General features: G+C 37.4%; 1 protein-coding gene and 2 pseudogenes across 4 annotated transcripts in view; 1 reads left to right on the top strand and 2 right to left on the bottom strand.

The window, feature by feature from the left end:
* On the bottom strand, positions 1-745 carry LOC108540845 (transcription factor BTF3 pseudogene; annotated as a pseudogene). The gene has a single exon (XR_001888782.1). The product of XR_001888782.1 is annotated as a transcription factor BTF3 pseudogene (transcript).
* The window catches only part of SLC24A2 (solute carrier family 24 member 2), a 271,049-nt gene that overhangs the window by 58,811 nt on the left and 187,270 nt on the right, over positions 1-24,968 (top strand). The gene's annotated exons all lie outside the window — the stretch shown is intronic.
* On the bottom strand, positions 18,898-19,325 carry LOC108540834 (uncharacterized protein C11orf98 homolog pseudogene; annotated as a pseudogene).

The following is a 24,968-nucleotide window of genomic DNA, read 5'->3' as shown; positions in this document are numbered from 1 at the left end:
ACTAGGCAAAGAACTTTATTAACCTTTGTTTCAAACTTGATTCCCAGGCTTCTTCGGCTTAATTAGCTGCAAAGAATGAATTGTGTATAAGCAAAAACTGAAAAGAGCTGCAGTGTCCAAGGGGCTTGGGCTTAAAAATATTAGAGATCTAGATTTTATCAGATCCATAAACAAAAATTTCTTAAAAAGCAGTCATAATATAAAATAGCAGCTCCCAGTAACTTCTTCAAGTTTTATCTTCAGAAGTTGACTCAATTCAGTTTGCCTCATTCTTGGAAGCCTCATCAAAATTCTCCACAAGATCTGGAACTTCATCATCATCATCCTCTCCAGTAGCAAGTGGTGCTTTTCCATCCACAGATTGTTTGGGCAGAGCTTCGGCCAGTCTCCTTAAACTAGTCAGACTATCTGCGCCAAGCTGGTTTAAGATGCTGGGTAGCATTTCTGTCAGCTGCTTCGTCTCAGCATGGCCTGTAATGGTGAAAGTGTTCGCTGCCAGAGATGCCTGAACTTTAGGGTTGTTAAAGTGGATCACTGTTCCTTGGTTTGTAAACATATTCACCTCTTCAATACCAGAGATATTGTTTACCCCTAACTTCTTTAAGGAGAACTGAAGTTTTTAATCATCTGCTGTGGCTGTTCTATGAACCACCTTCTTCTTTCTGTGAGCAGTTCCTTTCCCACCAATGCACACTTGTGCCTGCAGTTTGGTGAGTTTTTCCTGGTTCATGATTGTTTCTTTCATGTTGTCGGACTGAATAAGGGGCCGCGCGGGGAACTAGGGTTGGTGCTCAGTGGGTCTCGGGTGAACCAGCTGAGATTAGGTGCACACACGCGGGGACGCCAATCATGTTTTTAAATAAATGTAAAACTGATCAGACCTTTGCTGAGAGGGATGTAAGATAAATTACTATAGGATATTTTTTTGAGTCTTCTTTTCCACACTTAGGATAAATTAATTTTAAAAAGTCATTTCTTCTGGAAATGGATTTATAGCAAAATTACATGAATGCCTAAAAAAATTGGAGAAAGAGTGAAAGATGTCATATTCATTCATCCAACAAACAGGTACAAGTTTCTGCCACATGCTGGTCGTTGTTCTAAGTGTCTGAGCTCCTGCAGGGAACAAAACTGGCCAAAATCCCTGCCTGCTTGGAGCTTGCCTTCTTGTAGGGGAGGGGAAGACAGTACAAAATAAATAACTAAATGATGTAGTGTATGGGAAAATGCAAAATGCTATAGGGAAAAATAAGTTAGGTAAGATAGTGGGGAGAATTAAAAGCCAAACTCTAATGCAAAATGATCACAGGCTTAATGTGATGTAAGTTATTTAAAGTCACTTTTCAAAAATTTGGATTATATCTAAAATATTCTTTTTTTTTTTTTGGTTTAATGGGCGATGACAAAATATCACTGTATACAGATCCCCTCTTCTTTGGTTTTATCCACATAAAAATGTCTAATATGTATGTTAACTTAAACTGAGGCCATAGCATTAAATGTCAGCAGATTTGCTTGATAAGAAGAACCTAGGAATGCTTGAGCCCACGGACACAGAATTGCTTTCTTTTCTTTCCTAATAAATAAGGTGATATAATGTTTGCTTCTTTAATCATGATGAAGTTTCAGCCCAAATGTTGTAGGTGCTTGAATGAAATGGGAACAAGCAATAAATCTGGGATTGACTTCACAGAGGTATATGACAGTATGATGATTTAACATGTACTACCAAGCGATAAATAAAATACCATCTTTCTGACAAGAAGGAAAAAACAGAATGTACCCAGGAGCATTCATTAGAACTTTAAAGCCAGCCTAAAATCCTCCCTTGGCGTAAAAGAAAAGAAAGGCTCTATATATCACGTTGAATATGCCTTGGGATAGATCAATTCTACAGGGTGCAAAAATATTCTATAGAACAGTTGGTAAACTGCAAATGAATTTAGCTATGTTAACCATATATGAATAATGACATCCTGTAATGATTTTAAGTTAGTCATATGCATGACAAGTAGAGGATATTTAGTGCCAAATAATTGTATTAGCCAACAGGAATTTGATAATCATTATGAAGAGAGCAAAATCACATTTCACACTCTGTTCAGTTTGGAGGTCGCTGAGGTCTCCAGGAGCCAATCACAACCTTCTCTTCTGTTCCTTTTCCTGTTGTACGGGGAGTGCTGTGCTTTCTGATTGCTTTTTGGAACCACACTGCAATTTTATTTGCTTTCTTATTAAAATAAAACAAGATAAACAAACAAAATTAATATAAGTGAGAATAACACAAGCTTACAGACATTCACACACATGAAACTATAGAACTAGAGTTTATAGAACCCGATTTTGCCTTTTCCTTTTACCTTTTTGGTTGGATGTATTCTTGAAGTTATATTCCTTTCCAGGCAATTAAAGTGTTATTACTGCAGCAAGAAGATTACCTGTTGAGAGAAAGTGTAATCCTACGCAATGTTCAGTGTGAAATATTTGTGCGCCAAGAGGTGACTCTGTGAAGACTGGTTTTTGAGGAGCTGTAAAGCTGGAGGCAGAAATCTTGATCAGGGCTCATGGGCCTTGACTCCACTTTCATTCTTAAATGAGGATGTGGGCTCGCTAGAGCTGAGTTTGCTTTGAGAATCAGGAGATCACAGTGTTTGTAAATATTCCTTGTTAAGAAGAAGCCTGTATACTGAAAGCGTGCTTTTTTTCCCCAATGCTCTATACGTCTGGATATAAAAGGACCAGGGCAGAGTAGGGACTGGGATTTTCTTTCAAGTCTGACATAACTGTACTCCAGAGGGGAATATGGGCAGCAGCTGTGTATCCTGGGAGTAAGGAAAAAACTCCTCTAAGATATGCTACGTTGAGTGCTGATCTGTGGGTCCATATTACTTCCATTCAGTGCTGTGTCTTTAGAAACACTGAGGAGAGCATGTAAACTATTCTTACCAAATTCTCTCTCATGAAAGACTGCAGTCATGGTGGCCTTTATATGCTTTTTAATACTGCAATCTTTATTCATATTCTATCTCATTATATTATTGCATATATTTCCTTTAAAATGGCAAAAGTAAATGTGCACATAAAATGCTGCAAAAAAAAAAAAATGCTGTGGTGTATATAATGAAGTCCTAGGAAAATAGCTTATTATGAAGACAGTTTACCTCCAACTCTGAAAGTTTTTATCAAAACATTCAACAGAATTTGTACGCATTTCATCCTAAGCCAAAATAGAATAAAAATAAAATGTTGAGCCAAATTCTTACCTAAACTATTCACTTATTCTGGAGGAGGCACATTTGGATTGGCATTCACTCTTTTAGTTACTGAGAAAACAACTGATTGAATTACATGTAATTATAACGTGCAATATAAAATTAACCACTTACCAGATGTACAGTGTGCAGGATATAATTAGGGTTTCTCAGCCCGAGCACCATTTCTTTGTTGTGGGGGACTGACCTGAGCACTCTGGATCTTTAGCGGTATCCTTGGTCTCGACCTTCTAGATGCTGGTAGCACACGCCCTCTCCAGTTAGGACAATCAAATATGTCTCAAGACATTGCAAAATGCCTCTAGGGGTACAAAATTACCCCACCGGCATGTACAATAGTGGATAAATGTAACTACAGTATAAGACAGGTTTTGAATGGTGCAGACCAGGGCTGGAAAGGTTGTGAAGCACGTGAGCTCCTCTGGCAAGGAGTGTTGGGGAGGCTACAAGGAAGAGGTGAGGTTTGACTGGCATTTGAAGTTGTACAGGATTTTGGATTTAACTGTAGTTTGCTTATTAGTCTCCCTTTAATGGTATCTAATCTAACTGGCGTTTGTGTTTGAAATACGCCCTATTGGTTTCAAAGAGGTTTAAATTTCTAAATATGCCAAATTTGTGCATTAACCAGAAATTGAAAGACTTTAAATACTTTTATTTCTCTTTTAAACTAAGAATGAATTTTTCCTGAACTTAATAATGTGGGTATTTTGGAATTAAAAGCATCTGGAGATAATTAGATTGGGCATAAGCTGAATGTTCTCCATTTACAAATGCCACAAAGACACTTGGCATTGTTTTACTGAAAAGGAAGTAAAATATCAGACCTTGTATTAATAATGTTAGCTTTTAGCAGGATCTCCTCCCAACCTCCACCCACACTCCAAAAAAGGCAAAAGGCATGTCAAGTTGTTTAGACATTTTATCCCATCCCCAGTTCATCTTTTACAAATCAAAACTGTGCAAAGTTGTCTTTCAAATATCTATTGAATCTTTAATTTAATCTTTGAAGGCATCACCTTTCTCAAAGATAATGACTTGCTCTGATTGTGTCATGTTTGGAAAACAGACATTATCACATGCTGCTGTGTAGAAGTATCATTCTCTTCTTAGCATTTCTTGTTAAGTCTGGTTGAGCAACATCAGCTATGCACTTAACCAAGTGTGAGATTAATCATGATTCTGTATCCACCAAATTTTGTGTTCTGAATTATCCAAAAAAGAAGTCTTCTGGAAGGACTTGCTCTTAAATTCTTCTCCAAATGCATTAACATTCTCTCCCAGTTGCTACAATTGTGTCAGTATTGATATCACTATATAGGAAATTAAATTAATGAGATTTGGCAAAAATTATAATGGTGTTGACATTATGAGTGTACCACACATCAGATTATATCATGAGTTAGATTATAAATTAAAGACATAAATAGTTAAATGCATTCCAACAAATGTGAATTTTAGTAAAAAATACTCAGTATGGCAAAATGCTCACATCAACAGAGACATACCTTATACAGCACTCAGTATCTAGTAGACTCTCAAAAAATGTTTGCCCAATTAAGCTTTTTTTGTTAACTGCTGTCCTGAAGTATGATGTAGAAAAAACTTTTTGAGTTGAAAATTTTGCTGTAATTTTTTTTTCTTTCTTTGCTTCTGGCCCTGGACTTCTATTATTATTACTAGAAATTCTCCTGAGATTAGATTTCAAGAAGAATTCTATGAATAAGACAGTAAATGACATGTCCATATCTGATTCAACTATACTGGGACACAAGGTAATAGCACCGATATTTCTTGGAGTCCCTTCTAGTGTTATACTCGATCCTAAAGTCTTATGGCAAAAATTGCTTATTTCACAGGGTCTATGTTAAAGTCATTATGAGATGATGAAAGACACAGCTTATGGCTTAAGATGGCTTGGTGGGGGACGTTGACTGTAAATTAAATGGAATATGATAGAATGTTTGGAATGGAAACACCTGTATTAAGTATTTTTTTTTTAATGAGGGAAGAGTACCAGATGTTCTGTGGGCTCATTCTTTTTTGGTGTATCTTATTTTTCTTTGTTGTTAGCAGAAATATGAAATACATTAAAACTCCTTCACATCTATACAACAGAAATAGAATAAGAAAGCACATGACATGACTACTAGATAAAGCACTACCTAAAATAATTGCCTTAAGCTGTTTGGAGATTTATTGTAAATTAGATTGCAGGAATGTGCATGATAAAAATGGCATCTGTCATTTAAAAACAATATAATTTATTTTAAAATGGATCCATGTGCATGCTTAGATTGACAGGTCTTTAAATTTTGATGATAATTTTATCACTACCACCCCCAAGCCCCAATATTTTATGTGCTGTTTGCTTTGGGATTTTCCTTGAATTAAAAATTGAACAATCTTATTGCAGTGCAGAAAGAATTTCATTACTTTCAGAGGTGACCTTCCAGATTCTATTAGGACAAGAAAATAGCCTTTCACAACATCAGTCAAAATCTCTTTCCATATGAGCTTCACCTGAGTCTAGCACCTCCAAATGCTCTAGAAACTCTCTTTGACATTTCTCCTTATGTCTGTCCTTCCCAACCAAAGTCAACAATACATATGTGCTAAGATTGTTTAGGGGTCATCTTCTTTATTGTTTTGTTGTATGATGCTGACACTGGAATTTCTGTTGCATAGGCTCTTCAGGTTGAGAGTTAGTACCTTGAAGATAGGGATTCAATATCCTGGGGTGTTTTGTTTTGTTTGTTTTGTTTTGTTTTAATATCCTGTTTCTTAACTTCCCAGAGAACCTAATTCACATGCGTATGCCTAATGGGCATTTTGTAACATTATTAACTGGTTCTTTCTGATAAATATCCCATGATTCCTTTAAAGATTATCTTGATTTATCCTGCACTTTTTAGGTATACCTTCAGAACTACAAACCAAATATTAATCAACTATTTTCAGCTTTTCTGTTAAAGATGTAATAGTACCAAAGGAGACAGGATTTTATTTGTTATTATATAGTAGGTCATAATATTTTTATTTTAAAGTGATACCAAAATATATGATGAACCTAGCATTCTCAGTTCAGCTCAGTTAACAACTATGAAGAGTTATATTTTTATTGCTTCAAGAGAATTGATAATCTCATAAACGTTCCAAAAGAACATTCTTGAAGATGATATCTTATTTCCTCTGTTTCAGCATTCTGAAATCCAGGTTTTTTCACCTAAGGAAATCTATTAGGACCCACTTCCTATTATACATAGAACTACTTAAATACTCTTCTCTATAATTTCCATTTAGATTTGAGCAAGATCATGGAAGTAACACGTACAAAAAATATAATAGCAGCTGACAGGTAGTCTCTGGGATGCTTTCCTCTCTCAAGAGGGATTGCATAACCAATGGGGTATGAGGAATTTGGAAAAGTATTATGCAAAATAACCTTATATTAGAAGATGGAGAGTAAAAGACAAAGAGAGTCTGAAAATATGAGGTCCGTTTATCAGAAAAAAAGCAATGAACCTCACTAATTTAGTGACTTTTCAGTTATGTGAAGAATAATGACAATGTTTTCTCTATCAGTAAACAAACATAAACGCTCACAAAGGAAATAAACTTTATATGGCAAAGATTAAGATTAAATAGGATGAAACTATTCTCAAAATGAAGGCTGTTATGTGTTGGAATGATTAACTGAGGAGGACCGTAGAACTGTTTCATTAGGAAGTCATAGGAATGATGTGATGAAGACACATAAAGCGTCTGAAATGATGGGGATTAAATGACATTTTAAAGAGCCTCCTGTTTTAATGCTTTCTAATATTTCTTTTCATTTATTATTTAATTTCTTTATTAATTGCCCTGATTTTATCAGATTCATCATCTCATGGTTAAAGCTTTTAAAACTTCATTGTGAAAAAAGAAAGAGGACTTTAGTGTTTAGTTATCATATTGGAACACATATTTCTGTCTTCTCTTCTTTTGTTGTTGGTGCACCAATCAAAGCGCTAGCTCCAAAATAATAAATAATTTCAAATACATACAAAAATTCCTCTAGCCAGTATCAACAGAGGGTCAGCATTTTAGAATATTGATGACGGAAAGGGTTACTGTAACTGAAATCCAGCTGAAATCATTTTGCTCTGGGTCTCTATTAATATACAGAACTGATGTTTCATTTTAAAATAAACCAGGTGAGTTGTATTTTTGAAGTGGGATTTTCAGAGTTGGAAATTTGGGGTATTAGATGCTATTTTCAACTTCTTTCTTTTGGTTTATTCTGAGGAATTTTAAATCCCATTACTTTGAACAACAGTGATTTTTCTTAAATTTATAAGAGGTAATTGTTACCACGGAGTTAAACTTATGGGAAGAAGGATCAGAAACTGATGCTCCTATGCACACTCCACAGCTGAATTGCTGGGTACCTAAACAGTCACTTGTGTCAAGCACTATACTTTGGAAATGTAGATAACCAAATCATGAAAATATTAACATCAGGGAAATATGTGATGCTGGTAGAAGCTTTTAGAGATACAACACACACACACACACACTACACACACACACACACACACACACACACACACACCATTCCACATGTACACAAATTGTTTTAGAACTACAAAAAGAAAATCAAGAATATGAGTTTCTATTTAAGTGTTTGTTATTGAGATGAGTCAGAAATATCTCTTTAGTCACATCAAGGTGATATGTAATTGTTAATGTACAATATGTTCAGTGTAAAGTATTTCCATACCACAGACTCCGAGACTCCAGCATTAAGGAAAATTCTTAAGCACCATGGACAGCTACAGCTTTCTTCTACCAGCTGCACAGTTTACCAACACTCAGGGACCAGTTAAGAATTCATTCAGGGCTCATAATCCGTGTGTTCACTGTGAAATTCCACCTTGAATTTTCAGACCATGGTGTCTCAAGTTAGCACTTTTTTTTTTTTTTTTTTTTTTTTGAGATGGAGTCTCACTCCGTCACCCAGACTGGAGAGCAGTGGCGTGATCTCGGCTCACTGCAAGCTCCGCCTCCCGGGTTCACACCATTCTCCTGCCTCAGCCTCCAGAGTCGCTGGGACTACAGGCCCCCGGCACCATGCCCAGGTAATTTTTTGTATTTTTAGTAGAGTCGGGGTTTCACCGTGTTAGCCAGGATGGTCTCGATCTCCTGACCTCGTGATCTGCCCGCCTCAGCCTCCCAAAGTGCTGGGATTACAGGCGTGAGCCACCGCGCCCGGCCAAGTCAGCACTTTCATTTTCACGCCATTGTTGAACAGTTTGTACCATCTTCTGCAGCTCTTTCACAGTATCTGGTAAACTATTGTAGATTCTAAGAATAAGTCAAAGTGATGTCCCCAAAGCCCCAGATCAGTGCATTTGGGTTTTGTGGGGCACACCCAGGAGTTCTTAAGATGTAATATTTTCAACTTTTATTTTAGATAGAGGAGGTATACGTTGAAATTAAAATAATAAATTACAAATTTAAATTTTAATAGAAAAAAGACAATATAGCAAAGAAATGGTTACCTACATTTCTTGGTCATATGAGGTTGGTACTTACTTTTAATGGTGAAAACCACAATTCCTTGTGCACCAACCTAATAGTACTAGCAACACAGCATTTCCGGTTTACCTCCAGCCTAGTTCATTCATTTATGTCACTTCCCAGCCTCTGTAGAAATTTCATTATGTGAATCATATCATAGAGTTCCAATGGGATTTGGAAGGACTTCAGAGTTACCTCAGTTGAAGACTGAGACCATGAAAGCTAATGTGGTTTGCTTGAAATCACCTAACTATGTATATATTTCGTGTATTCATTGATGAACAGTTTCTAGGTGTGATCACTTCTGTTATGTGCAATTAATGGAAATCCAAAGAGAGCATGATTCAAATGGATAAATAAAACATGAGATAAAACCTTCTCAGCCATTGAGGTAGTTATATGAATTTTGTCTAAGTTTGAAATCCCTTTTATTTTATCAGTGAACTTGCTGATATTCTTGTAAGTACTCACGATTTGACCTTAATTAAAAAATGAAACTTTCCATAAATTCCTAAGTGCAACCCAGGCTGGTTCCTCCATTCTCTCCTCTGCATCTCAACCTTCTGGGCCCTTTCTCCTCTATCATTAATGGAGGTTTTAAATGCAAACTCTCAAGCAGTTCAGTTCCTCTCATTTCTCAGCCTCAGCTCTCACTCTGTACAGCAAAAGTCTAGGAAGCAATATGGGTAAAGGCAGAACTCTTCTCTGAGAGTGTTGTAAAGAACTCAGATAAAGCAAAAAATGATGTGGAGTAGTCTAGGTCAGACAAGAACAAGAATAATAGTGCTAAAGAAATTAGAAGCAGGTAGCAAATCATCTACAAGGTTTTAACATCTTAGCCACACTTTCTTATCTACTAATTTGGTGACAAGAGTGTTGTAATAAGTCCCTAGAGGAATAATGAGATGCTCCTACCCAAAACTCAACGCTAGCAACCAAGGAAAAGAATGTCTTGTGACTAGGAGCACTAGGCTAGGAAGCTTTGCCCCAGAAAACTTCTTCAAGCAATAAAGTCTTGCAGTTTATGCCCAGAAGGAAGATTCCTTAGGAACCTTGAAATTTGTGGTATTATATGAAGTAGAGGTGGAAGAGAGGTGACTGAGACTCCTTTTACAAGGGACTTGATTGCTTTCTTCTAATATTCAGTGTGACAGCTTATTGCACATGGATTCTTCTTTCTCAAATAGTTTGAAATGTGTCAAGGGAAATGTGTCCCACTTTCACAGCTCTAAAATCTCAACAGGCAAGAAACCAGCATAAATTCAGAGAGAATCATGAGGGAAATAAGTTGGCACCACACTTTAAAGTTCCAGAAGTTGAAGAGGACTGAAAATGGGTCATCTTTCAATGAACTAAAAGAAAGCCTTCCCACAATGGAAACTTGATGTAAGCATTTGAACATGTATGAGATTCATGTCATGGTCTAGTCATTCAGTGTCCCTGATGCAGTGACCATAAGCCTGACTTCCAGTAAGAACCACAGGTGCCAGTCCAAGTAACATGGTGATGCTATAAGAGTGTTAAATTGGCTGGGCACAGTGGCTCATACCTGTAATCTCCACACTTTGTGAGGCCAAGGTGGGCTGATTGCTTGAGCTCAGGATTTCGAGACCAGCCTGGCAACATGGTGAAACCCTGTCTCTACAAAAATTACAAAAAAAATTAGCCAGATGTGGTGCTACATACCTGTGGTCTCAGCTACTCAGGAGGCTGAGGTGGGAGAATGGCTGGAGCCTGTCAGGCAGAGGTTGCAGTGAGCCGAGATTGCACCACTGCACTCCAGCCTGGGTGACAGAGCCAGACCCCGTCTAAAACAAAGAATGTTAAATCAGCCAGGCATGGTGGCTCACGCCTGTAATCCCAGCACTTTGGGAGGCCAAGACAGGCAGATCACAAGGTCAGGAGTTCGAGACCAGCCTTACCAGCAGGGAGAAACCCCATCTCTACTAAAAATACAAAAATTAGCCAGGTGTCGCGGCATGCTCCTGTAATCCCAGCTACTCAGGAGACTGAGGCAGGAGAATCGCTTGAACCTGGGAAGCGGAGGTTGCAATGAGCTGAGATCATGTCACTGCACTCCAGCCTGGGCGACAGAGGGAGACTCCATCTCAAAAAAAAAAAAAAAAGGTTTTAAATCATCTGGCCATTATTTTTGTCTTTAGACATCCCAGTCTGATTAGATTTTAACACATGTATGCATTTTCTTCTTGTAACAAAAGTTTTTAGTGGAATTTTCATTTAGTGGGGTCACTGAAGAACTAATTCTTTGATGACCCTTTAGTGGAAAAGCCTACTCCAGTATAATCACTGCAAGAGGCTTCAGATGATTTTAACCATAGAAAAAGGAGGAGAAGGTGTATAAAACTAGTAAGAAAATAAGATAAAAGTCAGCTAAAAAATTTAGACTCTCAAACAATAGATTAGGCCCAGAACAGGTGAACAGATACTGTGTAAGTTTATTGTTGAATAGTTTAACATTAGAATGTAGATGACTTTGTATAGACTTCCATTTTCTATAATTCTTTTAAAAGACAAATCAATAGGATTTTTTGGTTGTTATGTTCTTAATGACCTCTGAGGCAAACATTTTGGCAGCAACTTTTTATTGATAAATGCATTTTATCCTGATTATTTAAAAATTAGAAATTCATCTATAGTGCATATGGTAATTCTTGCTTAACCAAAAAACTAAACTTACCTAACCATTTCATTCCACCACCATTTCAAAATGCACCGGAGTGTACTGGGCTACTTGTGAGGCATCTTTTTTCTGTGGAACCTTAGTGTATCTCTCTTTGTGATCTAACATTCCCATTTTCTTTACTGAAAACTTGAGAATCAGTGAACCAGCGCAATATGCTCAAGTTTGCATAGAAATACACTGCAAAACTTGGTGCCCTTTGGCCTGTTTTACAGGGTGCTAGTCATTAACTGTTACCTTCTAATTCTCCCTCTATATCTTATCAAATATTGTGAGTGTACCTTATATTTCAGGAAGAACTCTCACTGTCTCTGGCAAAGTGAGCTGCAGTAATTCATTATCCAGAACTCAGATATCAGATCACAAACAGCTTCAAGCATCTGGAATAGCACTGAACTATGTTTGATGGGGGAGAAAGAAACAGTGGTGGAACCAATGAATGTGTGTTGTAAAGAATATTTTACCCAGCCTTTGAGTGTATAAAAATAACAATAGTAACTAATAAGACCTGGAAACTCAGAGATTATAGTAGTGCCATTGACTGCAGACTGAAAGCATTCAGAATGACCAAGACAAAAGAAAGATAAAAAAGCAGAAAACATGTGGCAAACAACAGAAGAATAGGAAAGGAAAAGAGACTGTGGGAATGAGGGTGATGATAGTGGCTATAAACTGTAAACACCAAGAACCTGTAAGAAAGAAAGGGTCAGATGGGGAGGTAGGCAAAGGGGGTTATCAAAAAGCTATTCTAGATCTCAGCAGTCTCTCAAGATATGAGTGGCATAAAGGCAAATATAAGACATCAGCCCTAAAGGAACACCAATGTGTTGTTCAGGAGGATCATATTTAATGTGAGGATAAATTAAATCACCTCACATTGGGATCACAGGAGAGTGTCACTGCACACAAAATTTACTGAAAGCTTTCATACATGTAGTTAACCAGTGAATATGAGCTCCATGAAGCTAGGAACCCTGTTCTATCTGTCATTGGGACTCACACATTTCCTGGCACATAGTAAGCCCATAATAAGTATGCTGAATGAAATAATGAGTAAGCCATCATCATTGTCATGTAATCAGGATAAAATGCATTCATCAATAAAAAGTTGCTGCCAAAGTAGAGCTTTTGACTGTAGGATACTGTGAACATGTGCAGTTAAATAGGGGTAAGTGTGTTGTACATGGTATCTTGCAATACGGATTAGGAAAGGCAAAAGGGAGAAATAGAAGAAGAAGGAAAGAAAACATAAGAATGACTTGGAATGGGAAAGCCTGGAAAACCTAGCCTGATAAATAGATTGTTTATCTTTGTCTGTTCTAAAATAACTTGGTTAGAAAGGGATGCTCTTCATAAAGTCTCTAATTTTGTAAGTTTTTTGTACATTTTGCCCACATATTATTAAAGCTGCCATGATTAGCTGAATGGGGGGTACCTCTTTTATTTGAGTTTTTGTTCCTGAAAAGAGAGAATACTTTTGTTCTTCCTCCCTCAAAACAACTGCAACTCAAAACAACTTGAAAAGACATGTTTTGAAGAGCAAATTAGAAAAACAACAGATTCATATTAGTTGAATAATGCATGGGTATTTTCTGCTAGGTACTTTGCCTGGTTTTAGCCTTTGTACATAATCAGCATATAATGCAGCTGTATAAAAATTGCCAGTTGCTTCTTTCTTCAAGGGAATGCATTTATAAGTACCCTCCAGCCCTCTGAGGAGCATGTAATAGTGTGCCTTGGTCACATTTGCCAGCTTCCCTGTGGACTGTGCCTGGGCTCAAACACAATGAGGATGGGTTGACTGTGCCTACAGGGACTAGTCTTGTAGAAAAATAAAACTTTCAACTTTCAGAAAAAATCCTTAGCACAGAGGTGTCTGAGGAGCCATAATGTTGATTCCAAAGAACAAGCTAATGCACAGATGGATGCAGAATACTTCCCAAGGGTTTCCATCTTTTTTTTATACCTTCAGGAAAAGATTATTGCAAACCTGAGTCCTACTTGAGTCTTCTTGGCTTCTCTCCAGCTAAGCAATTATGCCTCTAATCTTGAAGGGGCAGGGTTAATATCTTTGATCATCTTTCTGCCTGTCAGTGTATCCACTGAGATTTTTTTTGAAAGCAAAATATTAGAAAATACAAGAGGACTTTGATATTCCTTGCAAATACTATATAAAACATTCAAACTTATTCATTTTGTAGGTATCTATAATTCTGTTCAAAGCTTGACATTGGGAAATACTTCAAAAACAATGTAGTCTGGCATCAGGTGCCTAGAAGTGTTAATTTCCTGATTATTATTATTATGGTGTTTGATGGTGGTGGTGGTAAGGATGGAGTTAGGGGGAAAGGTTGAGGCACCTTAGAAGTAGACTTTTCCCACCTCTTCTCACATAAATTCTTGGATTACTTTGTATCATTTGACTTACATCTCTCCATTTCCTTCCTCTCAACCCCACCCCTGAGAACCACTGTTTATTCTCTATCTCTGTGCAAAGTAGCAGATATGTAGGACAAACATGTCTAAAGATCTAATGTACAACATGAAGACTATAGTTAGTAATAGCATATTGTATTCAGGATACTTGCTAAATGAGCAGATTATAGCTGCTGTTGCCACAGAGGGGAAAAATGGATAACTCTGTGACATGATAGATATCTTAAATTTGTTTCACTGTAATGACCATTTTACTGTATGTATGTATTTCATAACATCATGTTGTATACCTTAAATAGATATACACACAAACATTCTTGTAATTCTCAAAGGACTCATAAGGAATGCTCCTCCTCCATTCAAATAGTGAAAGGGAAAAGGCAAGTGTTGTGGGTTGCCAAAATGGCTGACTGTAGAAATCACAAACAAGGTTTATAGGACTAGTGAAAAATTGAGACTCTAGAAACAGAAGTAAAGATGGTGATTTATTTTATTTTATTTTATTTTATTTTTAAGAATCAAAATAACCCTGAAAGGGAAGGGCTGCTCTTGGTCTTTTGATTCAGCAGTCAGTTTTTTACAAGGCAGGCTTGGGATGCTGCCTTTATGGTTCTGCGAGGGCTGCACCCCATCTGGAGGAGGAATCAAATTGTAGGGCCACCCTTGGGGACCTAATTCTGAGACTTGCACCCACCCTTGTTTGTGCATATGCACAGCTTCACAAAGGGTGGCCATAGGTCACATACACACACACACACACACACACACACAGAGTTTCAGATTTTCTGTTATTAAAAAGGATAGCAGTGTGTGTTGTTGTAGAAAGACTTTCATCAGTAAAAACCTTGAAAATGTGAAAGTAGAATTACTTAACTTTAAAAAATTCTAGTTAATATATTCAGAAGTTCTTAGTCCCTGCAGATTTTTAGGAGCTGAGGTGTTATGGGACTTCATTTAATAATTGGCTAGATCCAGGTTGTAGGAGAATACTCTGACCATCTACCAACACTTAGGGGATATTCTTCCCTTATTCTCCAAAATGTGCAATTTACTTGGTGCTTGTAATTTCTTTTTAATATTTATACTTCTTTCCAGAAGAAAGTCAGCATCTTATAAATTAGTCTAGTATTCTTGAGGAATTCAGAAAGATTATAACAAATCATCAGGGGTGAAAAACCTCAATCTTACAAGTAAGTAAGGACTTCAGCACATTTCCTAGGGTTGGAGTTACTGAAATGATAGGCTTATACACAGTAATGCTAATAAAAACCTCTTGGAAACACATTTTCAATTTATAACCATGAAGGAAAATGTAGGCCTTTCATCAGGCCTTCTTCTTGTTATCAAAATGTCTTTTGCACAATGGCAAAGAGACATCGATGTTAAAATCGGGTAAGAACATAGATTCTTGATGATATGACATGACCACAGTTTTAGGTCTCAAAATTGCATACTATTTATAAAAGTGGTTGACAAATACATTTAAAATTATAACTTATTTTTGCATTCAAAGCATAATTTTAGAGAAGGTGAGTAAAAGTATGCCCACTATTAGAAAATGCCCTAAAGCCTTATCATTGTTATGTAACAACCAATACAGATTTTAATAGCTAAATTGAGTTAAAGCTTTTCTCCTGGTGACATGTGTCCATTCTCCCAGAATGAAAACTTCCTGTCTCTTGACTTTACAAATGGTGCAGGTACTTCCTTCCTTCATTCAATAAATATTTATAAAGCATCTAACAATCAACTAGATACTAGGTGCTAGGATACAGCAGTAAACAAAGCAGGCAAAGAAACAAGAAACAAAGAAGTATCTGATATAATGTTAGCTAGTGATAAATACTGGGAAGAAAAGTAAAACAGGGAAAGGGGACAGAGAGAGGTACAAGGTTTTGAAAAAGATTCCCTGGAGGTGACATCTGAGTACAGAACTAAATTAAGTAAGAAAGTGAATCATGCAGATATCTAGGGCAGTGATTCTTAACCAGGGTGACTCTGCCTCTCCAGGGATGTTTGATGTCTGGAGAAGTTTTTAATTGTCACAACTAGGGGAAGGGATGGTACTGGCATCTGGTGGATAGAGAACAAGGATGCTGCTAAACACCCTGTGCTGCAGAGGGCAGGTCCCTGTAGCAAAGAATTATCCAGCTTAAAATGTCACTAGCACTGAAGTTAAGAAACCCTGATCCAGAGAAAGAGCATTCCAGGATAAGAAGAAAGTAAATAAACACAACAGACCATGAGGTGGGAACTTGCTTGATATATTCAAGGAAGAACTAGGGGGTGTGTGTTGCTGGAGCACGCTAACAAGCAGTTACGTATCAGGAAAAGAATTTGGAAGATAGCTCAGGACCAGGTCACATGGGGTAGCAGGCAAGACTCCTGCCTCTCCTTTGTCTGCTCTGCTTCCCTCTTTACTAAGCTCCTATTCCAAACTCCCCAAGGAGAACTAGCTGGCTTTGCTGGCAGATGTCCTAGGAAGCTGAGTGGGTTTTGGTGGGAGACAAGGATTTCACATACGTGTTTACCTGAAGAGTACATTCAAACCCATCTTGCGCCATGATGGGAGATCTTAGAGTTGACTCTCCAGAGGTTGGGAAGATCATTTCACTAAAGTTCTGGAATAGAATTCTCGAGTGTGGTCATTACTAGACTCATGGCTCTTTCTATTTATGTTAGTGAAAATGAAATAAAATTAAGCATTCAGCTCCTCCAGTGTACTAGCCACATCACATTCCTAACAGCCATATGGAATCCTCGTCCTAAGCGTGGAACTCTGACTGCCCTCGGTCTCTGGGGCTGTTTTCTGTATTGCTCTTATCCTGACCTTCCCCAGACTTTTTGTGCTGAGACACCTGATGACCTCTTGGAAGGGCAGCCACTTTGGTATTGTTCAGGGGCACAGAAAAGTGTCCTCCACTGTCTCCAGGCCTCTTCAAATGATGTGTGGATGACTACCAGGTTTATGCTTGATTTGCTAGCCAACTGCCCTTGTTTTTTGAAATAATGGTTCATAGGGGATCCTGAAGTCCTTTTGGGTTGGCAACTTGCATTTACAGCTCTGGTTCTGAGTCTAGTTTGCATCATTTCTCCTCACTGTGTTATTTTCCACTTGCCCACACTGTCGCTTCTATTTTGCTTTTCTGCCTACACAACAGAGATTTTGTTCTAAGATATGAGTATTACTCAGTGACTCTGTTTTCCAACTTTAAAAATACGTTTAAGGAACAAAGTATATTCAGAATCGCATATATGGATTTCATATTTCTACTTAGTACATTGTATGGTATGTGCTTTATTTTGCTAGTTGGATGTGTTCTTCTAGAAATGAAATCCCAGGCATTATCTTTATATTAAGCCAGCAACGGCTCAGATTTGAAAGGATAACAAAACTAAGATAAGAATTAGGCTCCTCAATCAGTAGAGTTTATCCTCACTCATAATTTTGTTAAGCTCTTGGTAGTGGATGCCTTTAAAATTTTCTTTAAATATTTATGGCATTGTTTGTCAAATTTTGTGGCTTCAGGTTTCTTTTACACTCTTAAGCATTGCTGAGGATCTCCAAAGAGCTTTTGTTATGGAGACTATATCTTTCTGTATTTACTATATTTGAAATTAAAACTGGGACAATTTAAAGCTCAAGAAAATCCAAGCACATATAACTTTAGCCGTCACAGCAATTGCATTATCACACATCACGTAGCCTCTGGAAGAATCCACTGCATGTTTGTGAAAAAATAAAAGCAAAAAAGGCAAACAGCATCTTAGAATTGTTGTGAAAATAGTTGTGACCTCACAGACCCCTCGAATAGAAATGCAGTGACCCTCAAGAATTCCCAGACCTTACTTAGAGAACTGCTAAGCACACAATTATTTTGCTTCTAGAAAATATTTTTTCTACTACTACTGGGTTAATCTTTCCTTGGCCTGAAGTGGCCAATAGATATCTGTGGAGAAGTAAAGAAGAAAATGGGCATTTATTAAGTACATTCTCTGGGTCTGTTCCATCATCTCCCAACTTCCAGTTAATCACCAGTCTCTTTTCATATATAGTCATCCATTTCCATTGGCTTGAGGATAGGATCATCTCTCCCTGTGTTCCTGTAGCAGCCTCCCAGCTGGCTGATTTGCAGTCCTCCTGGCTTGTCTCCAGTCTTTCTCCACCTGTGCCCAGAGCAATCTGCCTAAAACCCCCATGATACCATATTTGACCCTAATCTTTCCCGCAGCCCTTTGGATGAAGTGAAACTTCTTCCGCATGGCTGACAAGGCCCATTCATGACCAGGCTCTACAGATCCCTCATATTATTTTCCTTCTTTCTCCTGCCCCCACCCTCCACCCCACACTCATATCCTAGCACTTTTAGTTTGTTGAGCACCTGAACATTTGTGTTCTTTCTCATATTTGAACGTGTAAATGTGTTATTCCCACTGTCTGGAACTTCCCAGCTATTCCTGGCCAAAACCTACTGGTCCATCAAATTTCAAAGCAGATGTCATTTCAATGAGGAAGATTTCTTTACCACCACCACCCCCTTGATGGGGCTAGTACTCCTCTTATTTGCCCCTGTGATACCTGGCCCTCTCCTTGTCATGGCACTTGTGACACTGCAGGGTACTTGTGTTTCCTTGGTTATATCCCCTTACCTGAAAGCATCTTGAGGTAAGGAAACAAGTCTGGGATCATCTGCATCCTCTGCCCATAGGGGTAGATGATGGTCACATGGTACACAGTTGTTGAATGATGAATTAATCAGTCAAAAAAATATTTTCAGAGTGCTAGGGCTTTATTACAAATGGAGTTGACTTGTAAAGAGGCTCTTCTCTAATCTTCTGTACCCTCTTCCCTCCCAAAGACATCCTTCTATGGGAGGATTAGGGAGGAGGAAATCTGGTGAACAGGGGCACTGCTTTTGCCAAAGTCCTCTAAAACAACCACTGAGTCCTTCTGGATCCAGTTGAGAATCTTCTAGAGGAAGAGGTTTTGCTCGCATCTTCAAGGTCCTTCATTTCTACATCCTAGGGGACTTTTGTCCTCTTTTGCCTTTTGAGCTGTGGTTCACTAGTCCTGGATAGTTTTGAGGGGCTTCCACTTCCATGGCTGCTTTCTCTTTCCAGGCAAGCTGGATCTGCTGGAGAAGTTTTTTGCGCTTCTTACCAGACAGAGTAATGTTGGTACGTACACTGGATGCCGCCTTCTTGAGGTGGTGCTGCATGATCAGCCCTTGGTCTATCACAGCCCCAACCACCCGGTGCCTCAGATGCCACTCCCAGTTCAATACCCACAGGTGCTTGAACAGCTTCTTCTTCAGTTCTGTTCGGGGGCAGTTGATATTTCCCTGGGGAGTTCCCATAGTCACACCACAACGCCAGTTCCCAATCAGTCAACCTTTTAAGTATTTCCTTTATAATAAATGTTTTATTTGCATTATCTCATTTAATCATCTTAACTTACTTCCATTGCCTAAACATCCCAGCAGCAAAAAAATAGTGAAGCTGTTCTCAACATCATATGCTGAGAACAAAGGGATCACCCACATGGGGACAACTCACAGAAATGAATAAAGATTAAGGTAAATTTTCCAAGGGAGAAGGCAGGCAAAGAATCATTCTGACAAAGCAGCTGGGTCCTCTTTCAACTTCTAAGTGACATTGCTGGAATATTCCCAACCAGAACTCAGAGTAAAACCACTAAAAATACTTGTTAAGGGAAACCGATCTGTTTCATCCTGAAAGTACTCTCCCAGTTGGCAGTCTTGAAAATCTCTATGCTCCTGGAGTTTTATAGCCTTTACTTTAAAAAACAAAAAACAAAAAACAACAAAAAAAAAAAAAAAAAAAAAAAAAAAAAAGTTTCGTTTTTGAAATAAAGTCCAAGAGCACTAGGGACGTGAAGGTTACATAGATTTACTTCACACTTAGTGGAAAATTCTTATCTTATAAGTCTTTCTTTCTTCTGACAATTTCTTGTTACATTGATTAAATCCCTGTAAGTTATTTTCTTCCAGTTCAGCCTCTGGGTTCCTGTTTATTTTTCCAGAAAGAACTCAGTAAAATTCTGAAAACAGAAAAGGAATTGAAAATATAGTTTTATTATTTATATTTTGAAAGAGGCACGAATGTTCATGGTAGATACAAATACACAAACACAGAAAAAAACTTTAAATAATTTCCAGTAATTCCACCACTGTTGGTATTTTAATATATATTCTTCCCATCTGTCTGTCTTGCACATACACACACACACACTCTCTCTCTTTCCCTATTTCCTTCTCTTACGTGTGAACGTATGCATATTTTTAAAATTTACCAATATAGTATAATATGGAATTAATTCTTATGAAATCAGCCTGTTTCATTTAATTGCAAATATCTCCATGTCATTAATCATGTGCCTCTGCTTCTCAAATGTTAATGCATGTGCAGATCACTGGGGAACTTGTTGGAAATGCAGAATCTCAGGCCCTCCCCCAGATCTACTGCATCAGAAACTGAATCTTAACAAGTTCCAGGTAAAGGTGACAATATTAGTCCACAGACCACATTTTAGTAGCAAAGGTTGAAATCTTTTCTGCAGATTGCACAGGGTCCCCAGTATTGGTGTAGTTAATTTTATGTAACTAAGCCCCATATGATCAAACACTGGAGTTATTTCCAACTGCCCTGCTAGGATGAGACACATTCTTGCAAATATTAGTATATATCCATCATTATTTCCTTAGGAGAAAAAGCCCTGTAGATAGTTTGCTGAATCGTACATATTTTGAGGGAAATAGTTTATTTTTAAGGATTACAAAATAGTGATTCATTCTACTTTATAGCACATAAGACTCTAAAATGTAGCCATAGTACTTCCTGTCATATATATGCATTTTCCCCTATCTGCAGTGAACCAAGACAGAGCTTTGACATTTTTTATTATTCTGATCAAAGTGCTGTTATCACTTGAAATGGCTTCACCTCTATCTTCAATTCATCTAATTTTATCCACCCTTCAACACAAGAGTTTTCATCTTGCTTCTTCCAGAAAGTCTCCCCTAATAGTCCAACTTACAGTGGGCTCACTTGCTAAATATTTTCACCATTATTCTTTGTGCCAATTATCTCAAAATATACTTTTCTACTTTCTCTTGAAACGACTTAAATCTATGACTTTGGTCCCTCTCATCTCCTTGACCGGATTATAAATGACAGAGGGAATGGATCTTCAGTGTGCTTCATCTAAGCTCTCTGCAACCCCTCTCACTCCAAGAAGGTTTGAGTGCATTAGAGAAAGCACAGGATTTGGAATGAAAAGGCTCGTGTTTGAAGCCCAGCTCTGCCATTTACTAAGTATTCAAGGAATAAGTCATGGTAATCTCTCTGAGCCCTAGCTTTATCATCTGTAAAATGGATACAGTATCTGCACTGCTTGCTAAGATTCTAATCCATCATATCCTTTCCAAAAATCTAAGTAATTCACTAAAAGTCTCAATGTAGAGCTGTCTCTAAATTTCATATAAGATATGCAAGTCTCTCTCTCTCTGTCTTAATCTCTGGCACACACACTTACACACACAAACACAGAAGAATGTATCTCAAGCTCAGGTACCTTTACCCAACAACAGTATCAGGCAGAAACTGAACAATATTGTTTTGTTTTTGTTGCATTGCATTTATTTGCTTTCTTTTCAAAAATTATTATTTTTTATTTGCAAATATAAATGTATATATTTATGGTGCAGAACATGATGTTTTGCTATATGTATACTTTATGGAATGGCTAAATCAATGAATTATTTATTTTCTATTTATGGCAAACAATATTGGTTTTCTAGGTATGGTAGTGATATGAAGTTCACTTTTTAAATAAACATGTACATTTTAAAAGGTAAGTCAATTTAAGGTAAAACACTTGGTAAATAGTAACACATAAATTAAGAAAATATGGCAAAATATCATGCTGTTGTTATAAAAATGACTGAAGTTTGGGCAACATCTAACTATAGGAAGCCACTGCCAACTGTAATGCAAGATGCAGATATCGGTTATTGTTGTAGCTATTGTTACGTAAACTACTGGAAGACCAGTTCTTGGAGCCCTAGATTTAATAGATTCTCAATAAAAAATACTCAAATGTAATTTAAAATAGAGCAAAAAGTCAAGTGTTCTGTTATGCAACAAGTCACCATCCATTGTTAAATCTTGCAGAACTCTCCAAAGTGTATCGAGAAGATCATTTGTTTCTGATGAAGTTAGATACAAATGTAGTGAGGGGCTTTATCAGAATAACTGAGATGGCTCAACATATATCAGTTCCAACTGGGAGAAAGTTTGTGAATAGATTACTTTGCATAAGACATTATTCTTCATTATCAAAAACAATAAATATTTTAGGAGCATCAAGTGTACAGAGAATACTTGGCTAGCATTTGACTAAAACCTGCATTCATGGGAAAAACAAAAGGTTTACTGTCCTTTGAATCATCATGATTAGTGCTATTGTATTAGAACTGAAAGCAAGTTCACAGAGTTTTCCATTTAACTCTGAAATCTCTCCAAAAAGGAGTAAGTTTTATTAATTCTGTCTTTACATGAAAAATTAAATCGGTCAGAGAGAGATTACGTGATTAGTCTAAGATCATGTGGTTATTTATAGCCAGAATGAAAAACAAGAGATTCTGACTTTATGTACCTTGTGACTTTGTTATCCTTTTCCATCCAGGGTAGGCTTCTGCTAGTCTTGGAGTATTCGATGATTTGACTCAAGTATTCTAGATTCAGATTGTGCCAAAGTGGGATTAAGTTAGATGGATTAAATTAAATAGCAGGATTAAATTAAGTGGGATTAAGATGAGGCCTGTTATGATTGATTTCAGCATAGTGTGGAGGAATTTTCACCACCACATTCTCCTGTCTTGGTTTTGATTATAAAGGGAAGAGGAATTCAAGAAGGCTCCTTCAAAGAATAAGCTGGCCACAGCTTGGGTCTACTTGTACCAGAAGGTTGGTCAGCATCCTTCAAAGCAACAGTGTGCTAACTTCAAACCTGCATCTTTATTTTAGCCCAATAAGGTCTGTTTCAAACTTACGACCTCCAGAACTGTTCAGTAATAAATTCATGTTTCCTTAGGCCTCTTTAGTTTGTGGTAGTTTTTTTACAGCAGCAATAGGAAACTAATACAACACAGCTCAGAGTTCTTCCACCCAAAGGGCAAGGGAGCTGGAGTGTTTAGGTATCAACTCCTATCAGTCATTGACTGAGTGCTGCTTGGCATGGGGCTGTGAATTCATTAGCACTCAACTAAAGGTGGGTAGACACTGGCAGTTAGAAATCAACCAGAACACAGTGAAGTGCTAAGACTCTGGAAAAATGGACTGGGCACTAGCAGATTCTGCTACAATATGTCTTTTATCTGCCTCTTCCTTTTTAATCTGTCTTCACAGTCATGGCACATGCAGATCATCTCCGTTGATCAATCTACTAGCATCTAACAGGTTAATCTTCCCTAAACAGGGAGGTCCTTCAGTGGGTTGTTCTCTTTCTCAAAAATCTTCAACATTCCCACAAGAAAAGATTCTTGTACAAGGTGAACCAGATTTCAAATAGTAACTTAGGACTCAATCCTCTGATACTTTAATCTTAGTCTTTGAATTTTTATGTTGGGGTGTACAGAATGAACAGCGAATGTGCTCGGATATCTATTTGTGTGCAAAGTTCCAGGCTTGGCATACGAACCTTTGGAGTCTTGAAATGTTGATCCCTTTGGTCTGCATTCCTTAAAATAGCAGTAACACCATGAGGAAGTGAGAAAATTGATTTGAAAATGGAGAAGGTTAATTAAAGGAAACAAAACTTCAAGACATGTGGTTGTCAATTGACACTACAGAAACCAAGCCTGAGAAATTCTGAGTTCTGCACATTTACAGAATGTCACAGGTATATTTAGATAAATCTAGAATCTAAGGAGATCTAATTGCTGAAATAATTTCAGCCTACCAAAGCAAGGACATTCTCACCCTTCCTACTCTTCCTGCCCTAATGTAAAGTGCTTAGAGTTTCAGAGCTTTCTGTGGAAGACTTCAGGCTCAAATGACCCCATAAAATTTGTCCACAGTCCTCACATTGATTTTGCCAAGTTCTGCTTTCTTTGTGTTTGCTATTGGTCCAAACCATAAAAGGGTGGAGAAAGGAAAAAGAGTCTATACATTTTTAACATATCAAAAAAAAATCAAAGTAAATAATATGCTTTAAAATTAGAATAGAAAGTGCTGATGCTAGAGCATTTTTTAAAATCCTTGTTTCAGAGTAAGAGCAGAGTGGGGAAAGACAGCCTAAGAAAGGAAGAAAGCAAACATTTACTGAGTCCCGCATAAGGTGTTTAGTTCACACCCACCTTCTGAAAAAGCCAGTAATATCTCTACTTGACAAATTATGAGGCTAAGGCTCAAAGACGTTCTGTCATTTAAGTGATGTCATAAAGCCAAGAAGTTGGTCATTTGGGATTCGAGTGTGTACTGTTTTATCTATGTCTCAGGTGAGACATAACTTGTATTTGTATAGTACTTTTCAAAGCATTTTTCTTATGCTGTCTTTAAACTTCATCTATGAGGCAGACATCAATTGCCACATTTTATAAATACAATTACAGAGGTTCAGAACTGTGTTGCCCAGAAAGACACAGCCAGTAAGCAGCAAAACAAGTCTGGGTCATGGAGCTCAGGTCTCAGGACCCCTCTAGTGCATCCGTGTGCCCTAACCAGAAGGGCTGAGTCATTGGTGTCCTGAAACCAGTCAGGAGCAGTTAGTTTATTTCAGAGAATCATCTAGTCAGAAAAAAAAAATTAAGACTTACTTTTATTTTTTCTAAATTACTAAATTAATAGAATCTCCTTGCAGAAAATTTGGAAAATATACAAAGGAGAAAATAAAATCATCTGTAATACTGCCACCCAGAAATAATCACAAGTATTAATTTGATACATTTCTTTTTTTCTTCTTTTTTTTTTTTTTTTTT

Source organism: Rhinopithecus bieti, unplaced genomic scaffold (genome assembly GCF_001698545.2).
Source record: "Rhinopithecus bieti isolate Rb0 unplaced genomic scaffold, ASM169854v2 scaffold_17667, whole genome shotgun sequence".
Lineage (NCBI taxonomy): Eukaryota > Metazoa > Chordata > Mammalia > Primates > Cercopithecidae > Rhinopithecus > Rhinopithecus bieti.
Note: the sequence above shows the minus strand (reverse complement) of the source record. Positions and strands in the feature narration are given on the sequence as shown.